The 24,765-nt window shown below is 34.2% G+C and overlaps 1 protein-coding gene across 48 annotated transcripts in view; it reads right to left on the bottom strand.

Annotated features, from left to right (window-relative positions):
- Positions 1 to 24,765, bottom strand: part of LOC102695388 (protein tyrosine phosphatase receptor type D) — a 650,800-nt gene that overhangs the window by 603,821 nt on the left and 22,214 nt on the right. The window lies entirely within an intron of this gene.

The raw sequence follows: 24,765 nt of genomic DNA, 5'->3' as shown, positions 1-24,765 counted from the left end.
ATATCCGGAGTTGGCAGTTAATCATGAACAAATGTGAGCAATGCTTGGGGCAAGGATCTTGTCAGGAAGAGGTTCTACTGCCAATTAGTATCAATCTAAAGAAAAATACAATCTGAACATTGCTCCAGTTTCACTATACTGGGAGTCGTTTTTTTTAAAACATTAAATATTAGTGTTAATATTCAGTTTTTCAGCATTTAAACACAGGAAAAAAAATTAGCACTTGTGCAGACATGTCCAAAAATATATAAGGAGGGGCAGTTTTGCAGTTCTGAGCATAGAAATCTTCATATGGTTTATACTGTATAATGTGGTGATCATTGTGGTGCTGTACATTGTAATGTAATTAAATATTTCTGTTTAATTAAATACTTCCATTGTTCCATGATTCATGTTTTACCTAAAATCCTTCAAAGGACGTTTTCTTTTAAAAAGCTTTTCAAATCTTTCAAAGTTTAGGAAATAAATTAAATATTTGTTTTGGGTTTTTACTTTCTCCAAACTTTGCTTTCATATTATGAACTGGATGACAAGTACATTTTTTTCAGCCTCTTGAGATTATCTCAGAGGAACGAGCCTTTATATTGCAGTCTTTACCCTTTTGGTGCCTTTTAAAAACGTGCGTGACCCATTTCAGTGCTTACTCTGTCCAGGAACTACAAGGACATAATGGAATTTGCAACCTTTTGAGCTCTATGCATGAGGGACATCGTCATGTTGAGGATAAAGCAAATAGCAAACAACTGTTGGCAGATTCTTCACTACATCCTAGAAAAATAAATACATTCACACTGTTCCTTCCTTGTTAGCAACAAATGTGCAAGTTCATGGCAAAAGCCTTGAACTGAATAATGTGTTTAGTATTCCAGGTCAGAACAGTGCAGGTGCCTTTAGCTAAATTACCCTGACACATCAATTTGCAAATATATTAGGCAACATTCTTTAGATGGTTGGGGGCCTCCTTGTCACAGTCTGTGATCATAATATGCAATACATCACTTCTACAGTTGTCACAATAATGGCCTTCTAGTACACTAATGTCTTCTGGATTAGATCTTGTATCAGCTCCTACACTGTTTTATGAATGCATTCTTGTATTCTGTATTCAGTTATTCTGTATTTGTTATTAAGCATCTCTGATTAGTGATTTATAAATTATTCTTTATTATTTTTTTGCTTCCCATTAGCACACAGGAACATACCTCATCGAAATTTACTGTAGGATTTCCAGTTGCTAATCAAATCACATAATCAAAACAACCTTCACAGCAGGATAGGAGAGTGCAACAAACACAGATTCTCTGAAACATGCATTGTCAAGTTATCCACACCTTCTCATTTTACAAGCCCACAGCCCAAACAAAACATCAAACTAGGTCAGACAGAAGACAAATGCACAAATAATTCTGCAAGCCCACACCACAAATGGTATAACTATGGCACCCAGCAGAGAAGTGATGCCTGAATAAATGTGAAAGGGCAAGCTGCAGGGGTCACTCCTGGTGAACATTGAACAAAGCCAGCTATGGTAATATCCCACCAATGTAACTCCAACTTCTGGGCATCATAGTTGGATCAATGATCAGATTCAAGTGATATCTGGATGAAGGGGTCTACATACAGCTTCCCAAAAACATCTCTTTTTGGCTGATCCTTTTGGAAGTCACCTTAGTGTATTTTATTTCTCTAAAATAAGAAATTGATTCTCCAGTTGAATTGAGAGTGAACCCTAGGGAAGCCAGATTGTACTACACAAGCAGTGAGTATACCTTTTGCCTCATAAAAGATGTAGCGCCGACTGCAGGAGTGGTACATCTCTCACCACAAGCCTACAGGAGCCCCAAATGTCACACCAGTTGCTGCATTGCTGGAAAATGTAAGGGAATGCTGGCCAACTTACAACAAACCTAACTCAGTCATGCCTTGCCAACAGGGCACCACCAGGGACGTCTGCTAAATGTAAACAATGAAATGACCCAGATTCAAAAGAGGAGGTTTTTATAACAATGATAACATACTTTTTGAGAAATATACTGCATTGTATGTTTCGAGAATGTTGATGGAAATCATGAAATATGAAACATTCTCTTAGTCTCGATAAAAAGTATAATATAAAGCTAAACAAAGATCACCTAATCAACATTTCCGGAAAAAAGTTAGAATCTAAATAGGAAGTAAAAACTGGGAAAGGATCAATTAAATATAAACAGGACTTCATACTGTATATAAGAACAAATGTCCCCTATGGTAACAGCAGCTTGACCTTGCAAAACATTAGGATAGTTCCGATTGGTATATAAAAATTGTGTATGTGTGCACATGTATGTTTCTTTGTGTTCTGCCAAAATACAGTATATTGCAAGGAAGAAAACAAAATCTAAAAGAACTTCATAAGACAAATACAATTATGTAGAATACGTGCACGCATTCAAATACATTAAGTAGAATATGCACACAGTGCATTCTAGATTCTGTTCATTATTCTCAAGGCAATACCTCTTTCAACAGGGCAGGTGCAAAATGAGCATTAAGCAATTGTGTAATTATGTATGCATGAGAGATAACAAAACTGTTGCTCACAAAAAAAAGATATCACACACAAATGAACAAAGAACTCCACCGCGGGCCTAGGAGCGCAAAAAATGACACCACCTGTCTTTTGAGACGCTGCTGTGTTGTCTGATGAGAGAAGGCACACATGTAGGATGTTCCCCAGATAATATAGCAAATATTCCCCAGATTCAATGATGTTCAGAGAAAGAAAATGTTCATGTAATTTTATTAGTTTTTCTTTTTTTATGAAAACATACTTTTACAGTTATACAGTAAAGGTTTTTGTTGTGTTTGTATGCTTTCTTTAAGATGTTGTCAGCAGAAAGCATATACAAATTCCATTAATAGGTCTTAACTGAACATGTATTTTGAAAAGAATTTAGTATGGCAAATTTACAAACACTCCTTATTTAATTTACGATAGAGTGCACACAGAGTTGTAGAGTCTGATGCTTCCAAACGTAGGCCATTAGTGTATGAATATACAGCAATATATTCAGTAGCATCATTGCCTCATAGTTGTTTACAATTGAGACATACTTGTAAATACAACTGTTAAAATGGCTAGGAAATTTCTTGTCATGTGATTGACTATGGCTATTGGAAATCCAGTAGGTACTCCACTCACCTTCAGAAAAAAAAATAGCATATTGATTGAAATAAGAAGATAAGAAGCCCTGATGCAATAAAGGACTTCATTTCTTTTTGTGAAATGTTTACTGTGCTGCTCGATGCCATGTCCCTGTGTTCCCCTTGTGTATGAGTGACAGTTTGGATGCAGTTGGGCTTGACTGCTGAGACATGTACAGTATTTAGCACAGGAGCCCCAGAGCAGTGGGCATATACTGTAGTCGTTATGCAGCTCTCGTGGGGGATACAGAGAATGTGATTTGAGGGTCCCTAGTGGTCTGACAGACTTTAGTGAATGAAGGTCTTTCCCATACCTGGGAACTCCCATCTCTCCATCTCAGAATCACAGCCCTCTTTAATATGTTTAACAAAGGTGGCCCACACCAGCCCACACCCAGTTATATTATTGATTCATTTCCATTTTTTGGAAATGTAGAAGACATTTTGAGAATTATGATTCACTTTTTCCTAACATTTTGTCACATTCTTCCCTTTTGCATGTTTAACATTTTTGTTAAACGTACTATGAAATTCTTGTCCTAGTGATTTTATTATTCATTAAAATAATCCAACAGCTAAAAAAATTATTATGCATAAAAGCTACAGGTAAGTGGAGTATTTAAACCACTTAGCACCAAAATGGACAGGCATTATGCTACACTACAGGGGTACTGTAAAAATAGGAGCAAACTGATTGTCTTTGAAGTGACCTGTATTTAATTAAGTCCAGCTGTGCGTTTGTACCGTTATTTTTTATTATAATGATTGTCTTGATTGGCCATTGTAATTTAGTTTTTTATTATGCAGTAAGCACGTAAAATGACCATTTTCTGTAAAATATATTTTAACTAAAAAATATCTCATGACAAATAATAAGCGATGAATGCAATTAATGTCATTTGTGTTAAAGTGGTCATAATAGAAAATAAAGCTGAACATTTTGTTGTAATCATACATGGGATCCATAGATTTAATAAACATTTCATTAATATTCACTTTACATACAGTAAGTCAGACCTGCACAGCTGTTACTCTCTTATGCTGCAGGCAACACTCCACTTTATATCAGTGTCATTTAATAGTACATAGAATTATAATTACAGTTTCAATAACTCACAACAAAATCACGCATCATCAGTATAGAATTTGACTATATAAATAAACTTATCGTCTTTTATGGACTAATTAATATGTTTAAAAACATTTGTTTTCAATATCAAGAAAAGTACTGTACATGATGTTAAAATAAAAACTGAAAAAGCATGAACTGTAAAAGTTTAACAATATCACAATGTAAATGAAATGCTTATCTATAATTCTTTGGTGAACAATATTTAAGCATGAAGTAATTTCCATCATATCTTCCAAATTCATACTTGTGTTATCCTTTTGGTATCTAGCTTGTTAGTTCCACAGTTATTCATGTTCGGACTCCTGTTATGTCTCCATCTACACTTTTAAATTCATTGCCTATTTATTTTCTTCTTCAAATTTCTGATCTTATCTAGTGGCCCCTGCCAAACTGGTCATTAGAAAATAGGATGGACTTATCTTCATCTACAGATATTAATGTGTAATGTTCTGGAAATGAGTAAGTGAAGTCATTTACAGCCTTTAAGGAGAACATTTTCTTTTCCAGTATAAGACTACTGTATAACCATCTATACTGTATGTATTATTCAGGACAACAGCTGCAACAGATGGATTTATTTAGCCTGAAGAATATAAATAAATTACAGTGCCTTAAGATTAAATCTTGTCATATCATACCATATCAGAACAGAATATTTGTAAAATATTTTGATAACTTCACATACTATTTTGCAATTCAATTTTTTCCTGCAAAGTTCAATGCCACATTTACAGTATATATCTTTTCCACATTCCACATTTTTAACATCTTCTAAAATGTTAAAGCTACATAAATAGTCATTAAAACGGTAATTACCTTAACAATAGCCAATTAGTCTCATCTAATAAGTAGTGGTTAAACTAATTATGTGGAAAGATAGCTAGAACTTTACACACATTCTGTAAATTAGGGTGCCACACAGTTGATAATTACTATTACAAAATGATTATGTACTTGTAATCTGCTGCATACAGTAATTATTTGAATGAATCTGTAAAGTTCAGCACTGATGAAAAACAAAGATAATTGCAGTGAGAAGTTTAAATGGAACAAATGTTCTTGCTTTAGCTATATTGTTTAATATCATGCCCCTTATACCTTTAGTGCTTATACCCAGTATGTAACGAAAATGATTATACGCTTGGAAATTTACTGAGAATATGTATTATTTCTAATAATATTTGCAGCCAAGGGTGATAGAACATTGCCTAAAGGAATGATACATGAATATAATTTATATGTCTCATTGCAATGCAATAAAGCAAGACATTACAAGTTACTGCTGTTAGCCGGTTAGATTCTACACCTGTACATTCAGCCCCGCCTAGGACCAAGTCCAGTTTTGACACTGTAGCATTTCATTAAAATTCACAATGGTACGAGAGCTACGAAAAAATATCAGCTTTGAAGTTAGTTGTTCGAGAAAATAGAGAACTGCATTCTTGCCATAATCAATTAAGCAGTTGCTTGATCAGGATAATTGTCCACCAAACTGAAGCAGAGGCAGCAGGAAATAGAATATATTTGCATTTAAAAATCTTTTAAAAAGACAATTATTCTAAAAAGTGTACTGAAACAACACGGAATAACTCCTAGTCCATAAGCAATAACAATTGATCACATATACTGTATAATATTTGATCAGTGCTTTGCTCTCAATATTATTTCTCATAACGTATGATACCTGAACATGCTCGATCCTAATTAATCTCTAAATGTAATGTGAAAGGTGAGATTCCATGTTTTTTTTTTTTATTTTGAATCCTTACATTTGAGTGGATCCTTCTCAATATTTCGTACAATAGAAATGAGTTAGATGGGTTCACTTCTATCTTTCATAGACTAATGTCATCGCTGGTCAATGTGGATTTTTAGACTTTGGCTGAAATTCAATACGATGAGATTCAGGTGAAGCTGGAGTATGGGATTGTAATATGGAATTTCTGAAACTACTGTAGTGCCACTAGATCAATGGAAACATTATCCAATTCAAATTGTTACATTACAGTATCTTTAGTTGGCAAATTAAAAAACATCAACATAAAAACCTTCTTCATAAATAATTTGTTTTAACAAGTTAAATTGCTTTATCCATTATCTATTTATTTATATTTCTCAATTTAAATACATGCTGGCTTAAAATGCTAAATCGAAGTTTAAAGTTTAAATCCAGGATCTCAAACTCAAAATCTAGAGAACCCATTAGGTTTAGTTTTTATTCCAACTTGAATAGTCAATTAAACAATGAACCTAATTACTGTTAGACATACTGTAAATACATTTTTTTCTTATGTACATTCACTGTTACAGTTGAAAGGCTGGTTAAAAGTATTATAATTAAGCAGTTAATTAAATAATTAGATCTACTGTACAGTATGTTACCGAGTTTTCAGGAGTAACAAAAGCTAAGACACACTAGGCCCTCCAGGTGTTGAGTTTGAGACACTTTGTTTAAAATCTGCTAATCTAATACATACAGTACTGTGCTTTGCTATTATATAAAAATAACTGGAGCATAGAGCATAGTCAGTTGCTCCAGGCTTTAAAAATGACAGATTTCAGGAGAAAATAATAAAAAAAAATTCAACAGAAAGTTATATTTAAAGAAAATGTAAATAAATTATGTGGAACCAAAACATCTTCATCCAAATCATTAATGAAGACAAATGTACATCTTTTTCCCCATCTAAAAAAGCAACTTTAATTGATCAGGAACAAAAATTTCCTGAAGTCCAACCATATCTAATAAAGATTTCTGGAGATCCTTATCTGTTGTTGAAATATCTTTATGTACAGTAAATAAAAAGCAGTGATTCATAAGGACCATTATGGAGCTGTTCTCCAGTTAACTTATACTTAATTCACAATTAATATGATATTTATGATAATACTCGGGGGTACACAGTCCTGTCTACTGTATGTAGAATCTTTAACATTAAAGTATTTCAATTTAAGACTTTTCACACAGAATTACTCATTTAAAATATTTAAAAAAATTCAATAGGCACTAGTCTTGATAAATCATGATGTATACAGTATTATAATTTGTAATCCAATATTTCCTATCTAATGATACATTCAATTAAAATGACATATTAAAATTTAACTTAATATTTCTCAATTGCTCAAGCATATTCTATGACACATTAGTAGTTATACAGTAAAACTATGTTGACCTCCAAATTGTAAACTTCTGTATGTTCTTTTCACATCTGCTTTGAGAATGTAAGGCTTTAAACATGTTGATCGACAAATTAGTGCCAAAAATGTAGCATAGTTTTCACTCTTTCTTGACTGTACGACAGCATTTTCATCCATCCACTTATCCATTAGCAAAAATAAGCATAGCAAGTCTATTCTACAGTGTTTAAATGTGCTATTAATACTAAATGGGCAAATCTGTCACAGTAAATCTAGGTGATATGAAAGAAAAACAGATTTCAGAATGAACCCAACATTAGATGTCCCTCAATCCCTTAAGTATTGTGCCAGCAAGACTGATCTAGTCTAACAGAGTTAGTGCCCAAATAAAATGCTGTACAGGTATATACAGTAGTACAGTAGGTGTTCAGGGGCTAACACTTTGCTTAAATCACAACTATCATTAATACAAAAGCATGCTTTCACTGGAAAAAATGTAATGTGAATCTTGATTGCCTGGTGGAAGATGAAGCATTTATTAAATTATCTTTTATGCTGAATTGTGGCCTGTCTACTATCAGCAGAAACTGAGGTGTTTTTTTCCCCCAATGGTCAGAGCAGAAGTAGTTAAAACAGATAAATATAAATGAAGAATTAGTGACACAGACATGAGAAGAGCAAACAGGAACTGTAAAGACTAGAAAAAGAGCGATCAAAAGGCACAGTCTTCAGATGCAAGAAGAGTGGAGGTGATGAGACTGCTCAGTTCACGTAGTGTAGACAACCCAGTGACAACCTTGTGTTTTATAGAAGTATCAACAATCTGCTCTTTCAATATATCAATACACTACAAACTAAAATGTTCAAATGTTTTAAAACATTCTAAAATGTTGAAAAATGAAAAACATTTATGGCTTTATATGTACTGTATATTATTTAAAATATATTTTATATTTGTGAATATATCTGAATAAAATAATATCAATATAAAATATGCATTCAAAGTGACAATAACAACGAACTTTTTCTATTCAAATATTTTTTAGAGGGAAAAAAAGCAATATGCCTTTCTCTTGTGTATAAAAAAGAAGCTTGCCCCTTAAAATGAGCTTATCAGGTTTTTTCTGCACTTACTCCTACCTGATGTAGTTTATCTGACAGCAGCAAAACCGATTTGCAGGTGCTAATAGGTCTAAGCCATTTCACGGAGCAGTATATTAAACAATCATTAAAGATCAGCTGAGCTTTATGTTCTAGTCCCAAGGCTAAAGGGATTCTGTGAATCTGCTCACCAACAAATATGTTGTGAAATAAATGGTATTGGTAGGAAATTTATCATAATGCACAAATGCATCTTTACCAATCTTTGACAAAATCCAAAACATACTTTTCTATTAAAAGAATGTTTTAAATATTCAAAAGCCTTTTTGTTACAGAAGACTTACCATATACATAAGACTTATGATGTGATATAAATCTTTTACATCATTTATGATTCTCCAAGGGTAAAATAAGTGCTATAACTGCTGCCCTATACAGTAGCTATTAGGTCCTGGATACAATTCCACCCTTTGGCACTGCCATGTTCTCCCCATGGCCATGTCAGCTTTCTCCAGATGCTTTCCACTATCTAGTTGTTCTCTAAATTGTCCCCTGTATGCACATACAATATATGAGCCCTGGCATCCTAGCCAGAGTTTACCAGTGCCTTGTGCCCACTGTCTGTCAGTTTAAGCTTACCATGACCCTGCATTGGATGGGTTATTTAAAATGGATGGAGGATTCCTCAATCAAAACTGATGTAAGTTGGGGGGGGGGGGGGGGACTTTTCTGTGTCTCAGATGTTAGAAATTAAAACCCAGTAAAGGTTTGCATGACCATTCTATTTTCTATGACATTTTAGACTTTAGATCATATTGAAATATTTTAACAAATGACCCACTAAACTGTCTACGCTGCATAGGCGTTTTAACGGAATGTTACTGGCTATAATAACTTGGGTCTATGAATCTGTTGCGTGTGCTTAAATGCAACAAACTTTCGGCTTTGTGGAATTTAAGCTCACACACACTATCATCCCACAAACTGGTAAATGACGCCCACTCCCTCTCTACATTCGCACTATGCCCACAGTAACATGTACAATTTACAGCAGCTATAGAAGTATAGGTTTATGTTATAATTCAAGTGTTTGTACACTACTGCAGTATGGTGGTGTCAACTCTGAACACCACCTTATTGAGAAACAGGCATCAGACAGTCTTGTTCCCAGGGAAAACCTGTTCAACTTCTTGAAAGAGAACATTTGTTGTCATAAGTGTGTTTCTGAACATGGAGACTAATTTCCATATTACTCTACAGAAATTGGAAAGCTGTCTGTGGACCAATGAGAACTGCAATAAAAATCATTTGAATTGGACAACTTCGGGGGCACTCTTTGCAACTACAGAGAAGTCATCCACAAAGTATTTGAATGCAGTTTGAGTGTTCCGATACTGTTCAAATCGTCTGCTAAATACCTGTTGTAGATCTTCAAGGGAGTCTTATGTATGAAACTCCACTCACAGGTCTCACAAGCAAATGCATCTTGACGTATTACAAAGTGTGTCAACTGGCCTTCATTGGAACTGACTTATGAAGAGCCCTGGTTTCATTTCAAATCATGGACCAAACATCTTACAAGTGAGTTCATAGTTCTACTGCAACATCAGGTTTAATACACTAAAGTGTGTAGTAGTGTCTCTCCAAAATGTCAGATCAGCAATCCAGTCACTTTTCAACCATGACAGATGTGTCCTTTTCCTTTGGTTTCGGAAAATACATGATTTCACTTCAGAGCAAAAAAAACAAAAACGTGAAATGAAAAGGTTTCCATTGCTTAGCCAACACTCTTCTGCATAATAGCAAATCAACATACTGTATGCAGTACTGTTACTCTCTAGAAAGATTGGGTTGTTAAGAAATGGCACTCCGCATTAACAAACATTATTTCTTTGAATTTCAGGTGTCGCATAAGACACCTCATGATGGATTATGGAATGATACTGCTACAACTATTCAGCCTGATCATGCCCAAAATGCTTTGAAATATACATGGTTTCATTGGTTCTTGCCAATAGAGATTTTCTTAATTGAACTGCAACATTTGGTTGTTCTACCATCCAATTAACAAGATTTGATTTTTGTTTTAACTTTGATTGACTTTGAATGCTTCAGTGAAGGGACAAATGCATATTAAAAGCTGTTCCAAGGCATCTGAAAAACATCCAATGTCATTCATTTTGCATTCAAAATACACAATGGGACAGTGGAGCAGTGGTTAGCATTGCTGCCTAGTAATGGTGGGAACATGGGACCCTGGGAATTTGAATGTTCTCCCAGTGTTCATGTTTTTTTCTGGGAGCTCTGGTTACTGTACCTCCCACAGTCCAAAAACATACTGGTAGATACATTGTCTTCTGGGAAAATTGGCCCAGGTGTGAGAGTGTGCCTTGCCTTGTACCCATTGCTTGCTAGGAAAGGCACTGGATTGGGAGAAGCAATTAGAAGATGGATGGATTAACTGATCTTCTGCATTTTTGCAATAAGCAGACAAAACAGTACATTTGTGCATACTCACTCTGGAAGTGCTTCCATTTTTAAGGTTCTCTTAAGTTTCTGGGCATATCCAATGTGGATAGTCTATTAATCTTTCAAAAATGTTAGTGAAAGGGAAATCTGCCTTTCATCTGTGATGAGTTAAAAAAATGGAGGCATGCACAATTGCCAGTTTCATGGTTGCTAGTTCTCTTAGTAAAGACTCCTGTTGACCGAGCATTTGAGTTTTCAGGTAGTCTGTCTTCTCTGAGTCTTGTTTGCTTTCCCTCATAGCAACATATGCTGTATGCTTAGGCTACAGCAGCACATTCATGCCATACAAGGCATGTGAAAGCTTCAAGTTTTGATTAAATAAAAAAAAAAACTTGTCTATCCATTCTGAAATGAATGATCTGCGTTCCACATCAATTTTCCTCTTTTTGGGAGTAATTGGCTTTGACAGAAACATCTGCTTGTACAGTATATAGCCTATTAGTGGATTGCACCTTAGTGTTTTTATTGTGGTGAGGTACTGTAGGAGTTATTTTTTTGGAGAGGATTAGTGATTATATGATAACAAAACTGGCCCTCTCCACACAATCTCTGTATCAACGAGTAATGATGAAAACAATGTATTGAAACTACTGCTATTTAGTTAGATTTTACTATTTTACATGATCTCTTGTATTACCGGTAGAGGGTACCATTTCACATTGTATTATTTTGAAGCCATGAGAAAGATCAGTGCGTCAAATGATCAACCCTTTAACAGATTTTTTATTATTCTTTACGGGCCAGATAGAATAAGTATTGCCAGTAGACCCTATGTTCTACACCTTAATCAGTCACATAAAAAGGGATTTATTGCATTAGAATTTTTTACTATACATAAAAACGTCTTAATCATTGTTATTTGTACCATAATTGGTAAGAAAAACAACTTTTTAATTATGAGATCAAACTACTGTAATTCTTACGTGAAGTAAATTAGGAAGAGACTGGGAAAACCAGGACAGAATTTTCAACTCCTTACTTTTTCACACTATATTTACACTTAAAAATCTGTGAAACTGTTGAGGTGTCATTAGAATCAAGTACAGAAATAACACCCATAGCCTAAAAAAATGAACCACACTCCTAAGATAACTATACGGTGTGAATATTAGCTGCATATATTTTAATTGCTACAGCTGTTATAACTTAATTTGGTTATCACATCTGTCTGAGGAGTACAACCAATATTTGACAAAACAGGAGGAACTTATCCACTCATACAGTAAGTCTGTGGGAATCAAGAACGAGCTACACATCCACGCCATCAAACTTGATAACCTGACTTACACATGCACATGCAAAGTTCTGAGGAGATCATGCATTTTTTAACCCAATGAGAAGATCATGATGATCACCCAATAAAACTATGAAGTGTGCAGGCTACGTCTGATGTGGTAGTCTGCTGTTTAGCTCATGAAGACCAGATCAGTAATGCTCAGTTTTGAAACATACATCTGCAGCACCATTCTGGATCATGGTTTCCAGCTCAGAGTTCTCATGTTTACTGTTTATTTAAAAGTCTACACTACTTTGCATTAGGTCCATTATAAGATGCACTTGCTTGTCCTAGATTTTAAAGTAAATTAGGTCTTACATGTTATGTAAAGCAGTCTAGTTTTTAAGTAAGTAATTAGCAACTGTACAGATAAAAACCTGGACCATTACTGGTCCCAAAGGATTATGGTTGAAGAACACTGGTCTATATGCTAAACCCAAAATCAATGTTATTTTCAGATTAGGATAATTTGGGTTCTCACCTTGATTTTAGATGGATATACTGAATTAGTTTGTGGTGGAATTTTAAGAGAGAATGTAACACAAAATCAAATTCAGTCCACTGAATTCATCAGATCAATGTGCTCACACATATGACACTTCACTCTTCTGGTTATGTTGCTGACTAACAAAAGGCAAATACTGACAACGTTTTTCTTAGAGGAAAGCTTGGCATGTTAAAATGTTTCTAAAATTCAAGAGTATCATAAGAAAAGAATAAATAACATTTCAGATTGAGATATAAAATATCTATTCCATCTTTTGTTGCATTTTCTTGTCCAGTTATGAATGTGTCAGTTATGTACATAACTAAGACACATGCAGTATGTGGGTTTCAATCTTAACATGCATTTTTTTGCTTATTTGCATCAAAATCAAGCTCCAACAGAGCTGGCACCTGAGATACCAGCTATGCCCATCCAAGATGAGACTGGCAGCCTTGTAACTGCAGACCTTTTGTTAGTATTTTAGGTCCTTGTTAGTAGGTTTAAAGAGGAACTGAAAATATCTAGAGACTACGATACAGTTGAGGAGTAACAACACCAAGAAAAAAAAACAACACTAAGAAAATGAACATAATAGGCTATTCTTTATTGATCCCCTCAAATCCAGTATGTACTGAATAATGTTTTATAAACAATGGCTGCTACATATCATACAGCTTTAAAATATCTCTAATCACTTCTTAAACAAAAGCATAAGTACACCTAACCATTCTTGCCAAGTTTTCTTAAAATATTATTTTTGGCAAAGAGTATTACTTCTGATTGGGCAAACAGGATGCTGAAACAATGGAATCGTCAGAGAGAGAAAACAAACTCAGTCCATGGCACGTTTTTGAGACTGAGGTCTCACTTTCATCTTGCAAGCCTAATATATTTTGGAATAATTAAGTCAGCCTACCCTTTCATTAATTAAATTTTAACACCTACATGATTAAGCAGCTACTTTAATGAAATCTTCCACACTTTGGAGTTGGGAAACACAACTCATTTTTACACTGTGGTAATGAGGAAGAAAATGTTAATCTATAGAAACCCCTAACAACAGGGTGTTAAAAATAATTTTTCATTTTCACTTTGGAAAATGTGCAAGGTTCTGGGTGTGACACTAAACAACACCAGAACAGTTAGTGAAAGGCTCTCAAATTATCTTGAAAATAAAAAGGAGACTTAAAAGTGCATTCTACTTTTTTAATTAGTCCAATTCTGTGTACAATACAAGAAGAAAATTCTGATCAAAGACAGGAATAAAGAAAGACGTAAAAAAACATTTGAAATAACTATTTTCTAAGAGGTCATACTATATATATATAAATCAGTTCATCCTCAAGCTACTGAGCTGAAGAACTCTGAGAATGTTTTTACTGCCTTCATTTTCTAATTTGTTTGTTTTTTGCAAAGAAAGAACTGTTAAAATACTCTATATATTACAAAATTCTAATACCAGCATCTATTAGATCTTGATTTGACTGACCGATCAAACTAAACTTTTGAATTAGACAGAAAAATAATGTGTAAGTCAAGGTAACACCTGTGATATTCACATTATGAATGTGTTCTTTTATTACAAAACTTCCCACTTTTTAGAATAACAGTTTATAACAGCATAGTTATAAACTGTTATTTCCAACAGCATAGAAAAGTATTGATTCTTATTTAAAAAGGCTGTGAAATTGTTTCCAGAGTATCTCATCATCTTTTAATGATAATAGGAATAATATACCAATATTATGATCTAAATTGCATTTATTTTGTTGTAACCAAGTCTCTAATATCTTCAGATTATTATAAAAGTCTACCTTTTACCTGTTCAATTTACACCTAAGTCAATGAACTGGTGCAGTGATAACAGGGAGTCCTAACTGGATACAAATCAGTTCCAGATAGCTCATCTGTAATTCTTAGCATTATTTCATTTTTTCCCATTTATCAATGACATTCAGTTTTGTCTACATGCTACATACTGCTCACCACTCTACTGCTGCTACTTTGTTTTAGTATGAAAGTTGTAATTACAGTATATGCCCAGGTAAGCAAAGCATTTCACATTCCTGGAGTTTGACTATCCCCTGCATGCTTTTAAGATCACTTACTGGATTAAGTAATTTTTATTAAATATTTTTTAATTAGGAAATTAATATGGAATGTAGATAAAAAGTTTACATATTTTTTTTTTACTTTAGAATTTTCAGCTCAAATCATACTAAATATATTGCCATCACGTGAGCTCTGAATTTTTGGAAATTTACAGTCCTTAAAATATCACTGCCCCTACAATAAAGCCAGAGAGATAAAAAAATTGTTTCCACAAAGGGGATTGACTGATTTGTTCTTCCTGAAATTCTAAAGTACTTTACAACTTATGGAATATTCAAACTATGTAGTGGAAATTATGTACCGTGCTTGTGTTTATACAAATAGTAAAATGCAATCATTCTACTTCAACAAAAGATGAAAAAATAGATATCCTGGGGCTAAAGTCCATCAATGATGCTACAGTATGTTAAACATGCTCTAACATAGGGATGTGGCCAATCAGTATTAATAGGCATTTCTCATCTTAAAACATCTGACAAAAACCAAGAGTGAACAGAAGTTTACAAACATTCTCCGTCATGTACTGTATGTACAGTACAGTACTGTAAGTGCTTGAATATTCACACATACTTTTTTGTGCATCTTCTACTAAAAAATGGATATGTAAGGCTGTCAATAATCAGTAATAGGTACATTGAAATACAATTCATAAGCTTGTGATGGTATTTTTTGATGATTGTTTCTATATTTATGTTAGTCAGTGTTAATTACTCAATGTTACTTCGATATTCATTTCTTAAAGGAATGCATAATGTTCCAGACCACAGTATTTGATCCTACATTGTATGGTACAGAAGTCTGGTACTAAGGTTTTCCAGTTGTCGTTATGCTGAAGCTGATGCTAAATATTTTCTTTTGAAATGTTTCTATATGCACCACAACTTGCTCACTGTCAATTAGGTAATGGTGACAGAATACACAGAGACATCAAACAAACCAATGCCAGTAGCTGCATGAGGTAAATGATACGTTCCCTACAGTGCATGTTACACCCAATATCCATTCTGATTTAGGATTCAATAACATGGAGTATTCAATGTACAGAACACATCAGTATTTTGTGTTCGCATGTTTTTAAGGTAGTCAGAAAGCACAGATAACAAATGTTATTTCAAAATACGTTGTGTTTAAGGTTTTTTACATTATATTTTCCTAGTGGAAAACAGGAAATAGGAACATTTTGACAGCCTAACTAATCAGTCTCACATAGTTAGGAAATGTGATGTGAAATAAGTAAGATAGGTTTTAATTCTTTGCACTTTCCTCCATTATTGTGTTTAGAATTTAGAATAGAACTCAGCGTAAAGTAGAATTATATATGGAAGCAGATGCTTCATGTTAGGAAGATAAAGGTTGGGTCCTATTAAAAAAAATAATAGTCTTACTTTCAAAAGTAAACCCTTTGAGAAGTGTAAAATTATGAATTGAATATCAATTTCATCCTGGAAGTGTGGCTGGCAAGACCTCCTGACTATGACATAATCAAATCTGTCTCTAATGATTAATACGGGAAAGAATTCATGATGGCTTGTCCTAAAACCTATTAAAGTTGAACAACAGAGCAGTGCACACACTTTCAAGAAGAAAAAAATAAAATATTTAAGTAGCATATTCAACTTGCTTGAATTTACAATATGTAATAGCAAAACAATACAAAATAAGTTCTGGTAATACAGTAATTATTACAAAACAGCACAGATTTGTTAAGATGTAAAATTTCTGATACCTGTGAAACTTAGTTCTTCAACAAGAACACATTGTGCTTAATTGAAAATAAATTAAAACTAAAATTCTAATAAGCAATTTATTTTTTTAATTTATGATTAAACAGTGAATTAAATACCAATTTAACAGACAGAATTGAAAAGAAAAAAATCTAAACAGGCAGCATGAATCAGATAATTTTTTTTTATCTCATCTTAAAGTTTGTCCACTTTCCCTTGTGTACAAAGTTTTTTAAGCAGAAGGCACTGTTGTACTGTATATTATGTATACAGTATTCAGCTTTAAATATTCCTAAGGGAAGCACCTCTAACAACAGTTATTTTCAAAACATAAAATCTCTCGGATAAACTACAGTATTTCCATGAGTGCCATGATTCAGTCTTTCTATGTCCTATCAGCACTGGAATGCTGATATGGGGAAATAATGTAAATCCGGCACCTTGGACAAAAGAGTGCTGATCTACTAAAGCACTTTAAGCAAGAGGTCTTATTCAGATTTTGATTTAAAAACCGAACAGCACAAGGGCATCAGTACTGACATTTTGCAATAGACATCACAAGGAAATGCATTGCCATTCAGTGCAGCGTCACCTGCAGATGAGTAATAGACTGTATTCATGCAATCGCTATTCACCTTTAAATTACAGTTTCTACCCCCAGCACCCCCCCTGCTTATACTCTGTGTGACTTGTGAACTGTTGCAGTGTCAGCTCTGCAGGCTCAGCTATGTGCATGATCTGGTGTTCCTGCCGGTTCTAGTCTACCCTCAGGTAATTTGTATTAATTTGAAAATGATTAATGCCACCTTCCTGGTGGTCTGAATGAGTATACAGGTATGGTGTTATGCCTGACTGGTCTTTTGCCATACATTACTATGTGCATGTGGAAGTCCTTGGAACAATCTCCCTGCGCATTGTTCCCCAGGTGTTAGAGCAAGGTGGCAAGCTGTTAATTGTACATGACATGTCAACCCTCAACACCGCAGGCTTGCAGGACTCAAATACGTCTGCACAGCAAACAATGCTTTTAATGCTTCCAAACTGTTAGAAAATATACATTTTAAAGATTATTTTCAGATTCATTAAGTCTTAATTATGAAGCACCACAGAGGATGACCGAGTTAGCAAAGCGTTTATATTAACCAGGAAAAAAACATTCTGGTTAAAAAGCAGTTTTTCACTGTCAGTGTGCAGTACATTACTGGAAGTTAAAAATATGAGCACCCCTGCCGTGAACAATATGCATAGGCAATTTATTTACCTTATCTTTTTACTTTCCTGTAGAGCAGGTAAAGTGTATTTTTATGCTTTCGTTTTTTTTTAAATATAATTTATGCATAAGGAAGAACAGCAAATACTGTATTTCTTTCACCATACCTCTATTGTGTGTGAAAGTCTAATTTTGTGTTCTTCAATTTAACAGCCAACTGCCTGTAGAGTCACCAGACTTTGGCAATAGAGAAAATTCCTTCTAGATTAGGAACTATTTAGTATGTTTATAATGACTTGCTGTAAGATTCTCTGGCCACCAGACCACAGGGGGTTGTATTCTCTGTTGCACAGCTCCCCAATTCATGTAGAGCAGGGATATTCAGTCCTGGTCCTGGAGAGCTGGCGGGCTGTTACACGAAGCAAGTTTAATTTATTCTCAAATAAATCAGATTGAATTAACCCGATAACTGACTTCAGGATTATTCCCTGTTCTCAAAGGCAAACTCTGATTCAAATTATTCGGTTAAAGCGATTCGTGCTTAAACAGTCTGATTAACTGCAGGTTGATGCCACGTTTCAGAATGCAGAGGGTCCAGCACCCAACCCTTCACCCACACCAGAAAAACCGTGGCAAAGGAACATGCGTCTTAAACCAATGATCATGAGTAACGACTCTTTATGGAAAACTATCACAGTAGTGTTTTAATAGTGAGGAGCTCTGCTGTAGTCGCTGTAAAAGCCAGAGAAGATTCCTGGCAAAGAATCGTGAATTGAATGTGGAAGTTATTTATTAAATCCAATCTCAAGCATGCATATATTGGCGTTACTTAAATTAGTAAGGCATTGAGGTGGAGATGCTGTTTAAGCTATTGTGTTATACAATATAGCTTTTAAGCAGCAGTAATTTATGCATTTACAGTAGCTGGATCAAAATGAAGACAGAATACAAGAATATCATCCAAAGTGGTACACTACAATACACTGGAGTGTAATTCTCTAAATTAAAATGTTCTCTAATATTAGCCAATAAGAAGAAGCATGAGCACAGTAAGACTGGAGGAGGAAGAATAATCATCATCAACACAATACAAAATGCATTCCTTTATTGGGATATTGTCTTTTCCCCTAACATTTGTTTGTGTGAATCTAATAGTATACTGTTGGTGAGCCCCCCGAGATTGCAGAAATGTGACCCAATTACAAATGGAAAAAAATAATCTAGATAAAAATTAGAAAATTGAGAAAAATGTATCCTAAAAAATGGTCATTGTTTCACCAGAATAATGTCAGCTCTGGGAGGAAGGTCATCACGTTGTACAGGTGGAGGGGAGGAACTCGTTCCTAAGGGTGGCAATGTTATTCAGCACAATATATGCAACAGTGATGTCACATGCCCTGTCTTGGGATACCCAGAGACATGTACGTGTTGCTGATGTGACACAATGCATCATAGATCATTTGATAACATACTGTAGGAAACAATGTGAAGGAAACTATTCATTATGAATGCCTAAGTCTAGGTACTGTAACACTCATTGTAGACTTTCAAAAACATTTTTGGGGTTGAAATTGATAGTTTTTATTGTTTTTTATGTAATCGAAGTTCATATTTTTTAGACGAGAATTTTATTTTTTAACTGAACATGGAAGCTGTCAATTGATTTTCTGAAAAAAATCAGCCTAGTTTTGCCCTGTGGGGGCTTTAATAGGGAGCACCTATTTTATTAGGAAATGCTGGAAGAAATGTTTAGATCACAGTACACAGCGACAGGGAACAGAAGCTAGTGTAGATTTACAGTGGATAGAATAATATATGGAAATAGTACTAGTTACAGTATTTCATTTAAACTTCTGTTTGATACTATTCGGAATGTAAAGTATTCAGTGAACTGAAAAGGGTTTTGGTGATCTCTAAATTTTCATTCTCTCTGCAAAGCTCCAATGTCAATTGGATCCCTGAAGAAATGCAACATTTTTTTTACTAGGGACAGATTGGTCTATGAGTCAAACTCTTAGCCCCAAAGTCCGGCTAAATTTGACTTAATCTATACCAGAGCAGGTTTAGATTAGAGGATATGTTGGTGTAGTAACTTAACCAAATACAATTCAATCTTGCTTCATGAAACCGAAATTCAGAATTTTGTTAAATGTTTACTAAAGTTATCTGGTTAACTGAGAATCTCGCTTTGTGACCGGATGTGTCTGCAGCTTTTTATTCAAACTCTTAATGGGCTAAACCAGCTTGTTACTGTTTTAACAAAACCAAATGAGCAAATTCAGAATTTAACAGCTTCTCCCAGTTCTTCAGGTGCTACTTCTTTAAAGAGACCTTGAAAACCCGCAGGAACACCAGCTCCTCAGAACCAAAATATGACAAACATTGATTTAAAGCTAAACTACAGGCGCACAACTGAGCGGTTCAAATACTTACTGTATATTAATTTTTCACATTCCATAATTAAGGCCTCATTTAGATTATTTTGAACAGTTAGAGTATGATCACCAAGTTACAGTAAAGATCCCTATGACTCAAAGTGAAATGGCAAGGTTATTTCCTACTCTTAAAGGGATATTTTACAGAGACAGATTACATAGAGCTGAATCTCTTCAGACTTGAACAAAGAAAACTACATGGTGGCTTATACTAGTGCTTCTAAAACTGAATGTATCGACAAAGTCAGCACACAGGACTAAGTGTGAAAAAATCCCACAATTGATGCAAGTGGAAATACAGTAGTATGCACTTCTTTACACAAAACGTAGGATTTACTTTTCAGGAACACAGTCAAATTATTTAAATACAATGTTTAATTCTTTAGAAATGGTTGTAATGAGGTATTTGAATTAGTAAAGTACTGGCACGTAAATGAGAAATGTAAGCCAAATGGTCTCCTCTCATTTATAAACTTTATTACAGGTACTGTACAAGCTTATACAAGCCTACAACCAGGGTGAGACAAGACACTTGCTGGGCACTATTTGTAAGAGCTAGATTATTCTTTTTCCTGTCGGAATTAAGTATCACAGTCTCCTATTAAAAAGTCAGACATATCAGGTTTTGATAAAGTATAGCACATCTACACTACAAGGAAGCTGCAAGATCAAATCCTAGCCAAACCACATATTACTTGAAGATCTGTGACTAACATAATACTGGCATACTGTACGTGCTTTAGATGTCTGTAACAATTCAAACAATTTGCATCTGGACATAATATTATGTACTAAGGTGTGGGTATGTCTGCAGTACCGGCATGTACAGCATTAGGCCAGAGCATCCAAAAATATGCAATTTACCTCTTACATTAAAAAAAAGTCATTTAGGCAATGGATATTACAGAATCACAAGATTGACTTTCAATATTGGTATCTTAAAAAGCTGAAACACAATTTTATTGTTGGACACACTTGCAGTGTATGAAAATGAAGATTTAGATCTGACATTTGTACTACATTATGTCTAAGTGAGCAGGCCTTTTGCTCCATCATACTGTAGTCATGCACGACTAACTGAAGCTGTTCAGCTTCCTCATGGAGCTGTCGGACTGTCTAAACTGAGGTCTTTAAAAACTTACTATATATACAGATATAAAGATTCACAATGGTAATTGTGGAACTCAGAAGGAAAGCCTAATTAAGCTATAAGTCTACGATGCAGTCTGTAGTTTGGGATGCTGGGAATGCGGCACAGCAGTCCCAGCGCAGTTATGCGCTCTTGTGAATTGAATGAAGAGAAATCATCGGCTTCACTCTTTCTGCCCCTTCAACAAAAATCTTTTCATTTAATGAAATCTCACTTTTTACGTGGGTTGAATATTAGATGAGTTTTGTTTATATAACTTGGTGTTTTATATATTGTTTTGCAATGCAAGATTCACAAAATATCAAAACCTTGTTTTATGTGCCTTTCTGTAAAGAAATTGAAGAAAGGGTAGACAAGCACAATAAAATCTTAATGAGACCAGTGCTCTAAGCAGAATAACCTAATAAAAGTATAATTTTATTATTTTTTTTTTACAATACATTTGTGAAAGAATGAGTGCAGTAATATTACAGGAACAGAATCATATACAGTGGTGTGGTAGTGTCTACATTTTTTATTTAAACTGTTTGATTAAAAGCCGCTGGCTGCATTTGTCTATTATCATGAGACCTAACCTAAATGTTACTTACTCCCAGAGGGACAGACTGCAAAAAAGAAGCCTATTTCTGTAGATTTCATGAAGATAAACAATGAGTTAACCCTAGAACAAGCTGCTTGTTCTTTTTCCAAGACAGATGGACATAATGTATATTGTTCAGAATAAATACATTATCTTACCTATACACCCTATTGGCAGTAACTTTATCAGCCCTTTTTATGCAAGCCAGTAGTTACAGTACAGTATGTATTTTTCATAGACCAGGGAACATCTTTATTTTGCATGTCTCTGGTTCTGTTATAGGACTACTGGACTATATCCCAACCCCCCATTAGACAAAATGGGGCTTCTGTGTAATAATTATTTTCATATTAAACAGATTTTGCAAACTGAAAGCCAGATAACTCTTACCCGTTGGGCACTGAGTGCACTGCTCATGAAGTAGCATAGCATGCATATGAACAACCACACCTGCCAAAAAACAGTCGGCTGGCATAAATGCAATTCTCAGGAGCAGGGGATTTTGGCACTAATTTACTTAGGCGTACTACATTTCTTCCATTATTGGAAACAAGCTGTACTGCTAAACTGCTTTCCTGACATTAAGATGATTAAACCACTTCAGCTACAAAACACTCACACTTGAAATAATCTGTTCATGTTCATCATATTACTGGCATATTAATTAAGGCATCAGTGACCCTGTCTTTCTATTTGTAATGCACAGCTGCAAAGCAATGCCTTTCCTTTTGGCTATCTATTGATATTCATCAATGCCTGCCAGTCCTGTATTTTATTTGACAAAATATATATACACATTTTGTATAATACAAACATGAATTATACGGTACTTACTGTACATTATGGAAGCATTCTCAGACCAATTAACCTGATACCTAACTAATCATAACAAGTATTCTAACTAAAAGCAGAGGTTAACAAGGATTATAAACCATGGGGGAAGAATAAGAATTGAATAATCTGTTACTACAGTATTTACAGTACAGTATATAGTGAAATTTTCTAATGCGTGGTGGTTTGCTGTAACATTTAGTCTAAACATTAAGGTTAAATTGAAACAAAAAGCAACAAGGGACTAAACAGATAATGTGCAAAGAACCAAGTTTACTTCCATTATTGTATTGTTCTGTACTGTAGTGTTCCGCTTTCCATTCAATCCAGAAACGCACTGATTGACTTTTTGAAGAACCATTTTAAAACACTGGTTTTCTTAAAATGGGGTTGCTACAGAAATCTATTCTTGCAAAGCATTTTTTTTTGGTGTAAATCTGCATAAAATCAGGAGTTTCAGTAGATTTACACAAGCTTATACAGTAGATCTAAAAAGAAGTTTCTTCCAAGACACCCAATTAATCTACCTTATAGTAGGTTATAACCCTTACCACTGTAAATTTGGTAATGAGAAGACTATATCTCTAATGTTTTTCGCATAGTTTATATAGTAATTTTCTAGTTTCTAAGAGAATACAATTTGAATAATTTGAAATTTCACATGAATATAGTTACATGGAATTAGATTTTAAATATGTACATGTAATGATTCACCTATATATCAGGCTTACCATAAGTAGAACTAGTATGTGATGGCATTTACTAAACATACTTTTTTCAGGAACCTGCATGATTCTTTTTGAAGCAGCATTTACTCTAAGTATACAAGATAACCAGCTGGAACATTGTGTGATGAGCATAGCAATAAGGAAAGTCTGGGCAGTGTATAAATGATAGGCAATTTAATAGATCTAGCTAGACATTTCTTTGTATAATTACTATCATGGACATTTTTCAGCCTCACTGTGTGGCCATGAATTAAAATTACCATTCAAGGTAGAGTTGATATTTGAAAACATCCCAAGAAAACAATCATCTCATATTTTTATCATTTCATTTTTGTGGAATGCTACAACAAGGCTATTATACTAAAATGTGGCCGTTGTTTCTTAATTACACCATTGTGAGCTGTACTAAACTCAATAATTTACATTATGTGTACCATAAATAGGTGCTGTAAAAATCTGTATTGTATATAAAAAAAAAACTTGAAATGGCATAATTCTGCTAGTTCATCCAAAAATACTTAATTAACAAAACTTTCATTAAAAAGCATCCAGAGGAATGACATAAGATAAATCACTGATTTTATACGAGAGACCTCCAAGTACTTAATGCAATGAGGACTAGAAGAAAGAATTATGGCCATTTGCAATCTAGTAAATCAATGTTAATGACCACTCCACTCACACCATTCTCAGGTTCATATAAATGACTGACATCCAATTAAGACACTGTTAAAGAACCTGAAGTGATTATAGTCTCTTGAGCTTATTGATTATGGATAGTCACAGGTGCCTTTTTAGACACTTAGGTACTAAGTGTTATTTATTTCATTTATCACATTATTGCTTATAACATTTTAGTTTTAAAATGGTCTTTTTCAGCAACCAAATACAGTATCATGTTATAAATGACTGCAAAAATAAAAATTAACATTATGTAGTACGATACCTCTACTGTATGTTATGTCTGCACCTTGTTTTCTGGTTCATTTTAGCAGGACGTGCACAATATGCATAATTTAAGATTTCAATAAAACAGAAAAAAGCTAAATGAATAAAAAAAATGGGGCAGTGGAGCTGGTCTATATTGCTAGTAGATGGGAATGCATATTTCATTTAGTCTTTTTAATGCAGTCTGTCTGGATTTTC

The sequence above is a fragment of the Lepisosteus oculatus genome, chromosome 1 (assembly GCF_040954835.1).
Source record: "Lepisosteus oculatus isolate fLepOcu1 chromosome 1, fLepOcu1.hap2, whole genome shotgun sequence".
NCBI lineage: Eukaryota > Metazoa > Chordata > Actinopteri > Semionotiformes > Lepisosteidae > Lepisosteus > Lepisosteus oculatus.
The sequence above is the reverse complement of the archived record's forward strand: the minus strand, read 5'-3'. Positions and strand labels throughout refer to the sequence as shown.